Here is a 5,302-nt window from a genome sequence, read left to right on the forward strand (position 1 = left end):
TATAAGCGTAAACGAAGATTGTAAAAGAAGAGAAGCAGGGAAGGCGTTCAAGGAATTATAAGATGTGGTAGCACTAGGAGAGACCAAATAAAAAAAAAAAGTGACTAAACATGAGAGTTGGGTGTGACAGGCGTGGGAGCGACAAAATTTGAGATCAGGGAGGTGTGGCATGTGTGGGAGCGAAAATAATGAATGACTAAACTGGAGACCGGGGAGCTGTGGTATGCGTAGGGTTAGACATGAGCACTCACAGACGGAGTGTAGCGCGACCTGATTTGTTACGGAGGAATGGCAATATAATTCTTCATCTGAACTTCCAAAGGACAATGGACTACTTGTGGAATATTTAATTTCAAATCAGTCCAGACGATAAAGTTCTCGATGGCATTTCGTCGGCCAGTGCTTACGTAAAACTGAGCCAGGGATCTGGATTGTAATGCCTGCGTTTAGTATTTAGTGTGGGAGAAACGAGAATTTTGTGAAAACTAAATGTCTGCAATTGTTAACCAGTCTTTAAGCCTTTTTTTTCGAAACTCGGTAACAGTCAGGAACACCAGCATCACACTAAAACCGTCAGCTACACCAGCACCACACTAACACCTTCAGCCACACCAGCACCACACTAACACCGTCAGCCACACCAGCACGGCACCACACCCTGAAGACTTACCAGCGAAGAGGCGATGGTGAGGTAGCAGCCGGTGAGGCAGTCGACCGCGCAGAGTCAGGTGGTTAGTGAGGCTGCCAGGCCACAGTTTACGTATTTATTGACACAGTTACGCACACCACTTTCCACTATCGTACATTTGGCATTACGAATAAACATGCGTCCCGCAGCCAAATATTTTTTGGGTTTACTGTTAATAGTTTTACTGTTGAGGCCCCAGGCTTATTTGGATATGAATCGATTTGCTTCCAGCCTGAAATTGTAGTTAGTACAATCTCCTCACAAAACATATACAGTATATTAAATCAACAAGACTCTTGTACTGAAAAGTTTCTTCTCTGATTGCTTTCAACACTGATAACATGGAGACGGGCTCCTTCACGCGGTGGCACTGACATAACTGGACAGCTTCACTAATCGTTATGAAAACGCCCCTCAGTTTCACGTCCTATCCTCTGAAAGAAGATGGTGGACTACAGGAGGGGGGGCAATTTCAGCTTGTAATATATTAGGTTTACGTTCAGATGAACCTGGGATTACAGCTACTGTTACTACATTTTAAACTGCTTCCTTGTTGTAAATATGGGAGCAGAAATTTATAGGACTGTATTGCCCTGACGAATTTGTTTGGTGGTCTAGTGGGTTAATGAGGTACACACTAATGTGGCACATATAGACAGAATTCCACGGCTTGAACTGGGTTTGCTGGTCACCTAATGGCACTCAGGGGCCAGTGACAGGTTGCCCCCACCTTAGCTACCTGAAATGAATAGTTTAGCTCCAGGCCACTGTCACCCAATCAGGAAAATAAAATGACCTGAATGACACACTGATTAGTGATTATAACGTTGAACAGTATAAAAGACAATCAGTACAGCAGATGAGATAGTACTGTAACATCTTAAAATATTGACTCAGGATTAATATAATCGCCAGAAAATAGCAAGAATAAAAAGAAATAACTTCCTTATGGTGAAGAGGTTAAGACTGCAGGCGAAAATCAATCAGACGTATATCGAGAAAATGACAGTAAAGCTGAATTCTAAACGAGGAACAGTGTCGCAAAAACTGCCTGGTGCCGGCCCAGGAGAAATTTACTGAACTGTAATTGAATTGTAAACCTGAGTCAACAATGCTGGTGACAAAGCTCTCAAAGATTCAAGGTAGAATTTACAAGATATGTTTCTTTGGTGATGGGGATGAAAGTGATGGTAGGCTGCAGGATGAAATGAATGAAAATGCTTCCAAATGTGTGAGGAAAGTGATCAGCCCATTCCAGTTAAAACAGGAGACTGAGAAGTGCTGAAGAAAAAAAAATCTATCTGTCCATCTATCTATCTATATACTGAGAACAGACAGTAAAAAATGAATTAGTCCATAATACATATCGCAAAGGAACAGAATGGCTGGAAGTCTTTTTCTGGACATAGTATAGCATGAATGTTAAGGATATTTATCTGTGTACAAGAGGTATACATTTACAGAATACTTTTTGTGCAGTCATATAGATATTGCAACCATTGCCTGTCGGCTTATGTGGAGTGATAACGAGAAAGAGTTTTGGAAATGGGAAGAAACTAAGTAGAGTACATAATCCGAATTACAGTAACGGAAATGGACATGGGCAGGTCAGATTTTGACTGCTCTCATTCCTACATTAGAAGAGAAACCAAGTAATGGATTAGTTTCTGTGAAATTGCCTACGATCATTTCTTTTGAAAAACTTGAACTATTTTAGTGGGTTACCTAGGAATTTAATTAAATTTAGTGGTTTACAGGTTGAAATTAAATAGGCAAGAACTATATATATATATATATATATATATATATATATAGAGAGAGAGAGAGAGAGAGAGAGAGAGAGAGAGAGAGAGAGAGAGAGAAAGTCGGGACATGAGTTGGCGATTGAATTGGGACTTAAGTTGGCGACTGAGTTGGGACTCAAGTTGGCGATTGAATTGAGACTTGGGTCGGCGCTGGGCTGGGACATAAGTTGGCGCTTGAGTTGAGACTAAAGTTTTCGCTTGAGCTGAGACCTTACTTGGCCCTGAGTTGCGACTTAAGTTAGCGCTTGAGTTAAGACTTGAGTTGGTACTTGTGTTTGGACTTAAATTGGTACCTGTGATGGGACGAATTGGCACTTGTGTTTTGACTTTAATTGGCACTTATGTTGGGACTTAATTTGGCACGTATACTGGGACTTAAGTTGGCACATCTGTTGGGACTTAACTTGGCACTTACACTGGGATTTAGGTTGGCATTTACGTTGGGACTTCATTTGGCACTTACTTTGGGACTTGTGTTGGCTCCTAAGTTAGGACTTGAGTTGTCACTTAAGTTGCCTCTTAAGATGCAAATTAAGTTGCTACTTAATTGCCACTTAGATGATACTTAAGTGTTACTTATGTGCCACTTAGGACCCACTTAAGTGCCACTTAAGGTTCTTAAGTTGGCACTTAAACTGGGACTTAAAGTGATAACTAAGTTGGCACTTAAGTTTGGACTTTAGTTGGCACTTGAGTTGGAAGTTAAGTTTGCAGTTGAAATGGGACTTAAGTTGGCACTTGAGTTGGGACTTACGTTGGCGCTCGAGTTGGGCCTTTAGTTTGCACTTGAGTTGGGACTTTAGTTTGTGCTTGAGTTGGGATTTAGGTTGGCGCTTGAATGGGAACTTCGGCACTCGAGCTGCGACTTAAGTTTTTCACTTGAGTTTAGACTCAGGTTGGTGCTTGAGCTTGGACTTAAGTTGCTGCTTGAGTTAGGATTGAAGTTGGCACTTGAGTTGGGACTTAATTTCGCACTTGAGTTGGGACTTATCTTCGCACTTGAGTTGGGACTCAAGTTTGCTCTTGAGCAGGGACTTAGGTATGTAGGTTGCTGCTTGAGTTGGGACTTAGTTTGGCACATGGGTAGGGACATAAGTTGGCACTTGAGTTGAAACTTAAGTTGGCACTTCTAACTATATTCCATGCACCCCACCTCTTCCATTCATACCCCTTCCCCACCAGTCCTCAGCCACCGTGGGTTAGGACCTCCTGGATAATAACTTCCTAGGTGGAGCGTCCAGTCCTGCAGTGGACCAAAATTGGACGTACATGATGATGATGATGATAATGATGATGATGATGATGATGATGATGATGCTAAAATATATTTGTTGCTAATGAATGAATATACTTGGCTAAGTGAGTGTCAGCCACACTCAGAAAAGTGTTACCAGGATACGGGACGTACGAAAACATGTAGGCAATCCCACCGACCACTTTCAACCTCTACTCTTTAATAAGTGGTTATATTTATTTTTCAATTGTCATTATATAATATCAATAATTTCTAGCAGTAAGAGGTTTTAATTATACACTTGTGTGGTGTGTGAGGACTGGACTGTGTTGGTGTGTGAGGACTGTGTTGGTGTGTGAGGACTGTGTTGGTGTGTGAGGACTGTGGTGGTGTGTGAGGACTGTGTTGGTGTGTGAGGACTGTGGTGGTGTGTTAGGATTGTGGTGGTGTGTGAGGACTGTGTTGGTGTGTGAGGATTTGTGGTGGTGTGTGAGGACTGTGTTGGTGTGTGAGGACTTGTGGTGGTGTGTGAGGACTGTGGCGGTGTGTGAGGACTGTGTTGGTGTGTGAAAGCTGTGGTGGTGTGTGAGGACTGTGTTGGTGTGTGAGTACTGGTGGTGTGTGAGGCCTGTGGTGATGTGTGATGACTGTGGTGGTGTGTGAGGACTGTGGTGGTGTGTGAGGTCTGTGGTGGCGTGTGAGGACTGTGTTGGTGTGTGAAATATTATCTATTTATGAGAACAAAACAGATCTGCCCTTCTCATGGACCCACTTCAGGTGTACCTAAGGAGCGAGAAGTAGGTAGACCTTTACTATACAAACAGACGGCAAGTGAGAAAGGGGCGAGAACAGGGGGTAGATAAAGCACAAGGCGGTAGATGTACAGTAGAAAAATGCTCAAAGAGGCAGACGTATTGCATAATAGTTGCAATATTTCACATCTACAGCTTTGCTTCTTAGCTACCTCCTGCTCTGCTCGCCCCTCAGTTGTATAATAAAGGTTTACCTGCTTCTCACTCCTTATTTACATATGAAGAGGGTCCTTAAGAAGTGCGAACTCAAATGTCAACTTAACTGCCAACTCAAGTTCCAAATAAAGTGTCAACTCAAGTGCCAACTCAAGTGTCACTTGAAGAGTTTAGTCCCAACTCAAGTCCCAATTCGTCTCAACTCAAGTCCCAACTCAATTTCAAACTCAAGTCCCAACTTAAGTGCCAGTTAAACTGCCAACTGAAGTGCTAACTCAAGTGTTGTCTTAAGTGCCAACTCAAGTATTAACTTAGGTGCCGACCCAGGTGCCAAATTAAGTCCCAGCACAAGTGCCAATTTAAATTACAACTCATGTACCAAATAAAGTTCAAACTAAAGTGCCAACTCAAGTCCTAAAACAGGTACCAAATTAGGTCCAAACACAAGTACCAATTTAAGGCAAGAACTATTATTTAATAACATACATATATATATTTTTTTTCGGGAGGAAGAACGCTCTGAGAATACTCTGGATAAGAGTCATTTACATCATAAAGTTCTACGATCAAGTCTCTGAGTGTTGGCGAGGCCAGTTGGAAAGGCGTG

The sequence above is a fragment of the Coenobita brevimanus genome, chromosome 58 (genome assembly GCF_032717465.1).
Source record: "Coenobita brevimanus isolate Jiangsu-jjx chromosome 58, ASM3271746v2, whole genome shotgun sequence".
NCBI lineage: Eukaryota > Metazoa > Arthropoda > Malacostraca > Decapoda > Coenobitidae > Coenobita > Coenobita brevimanus.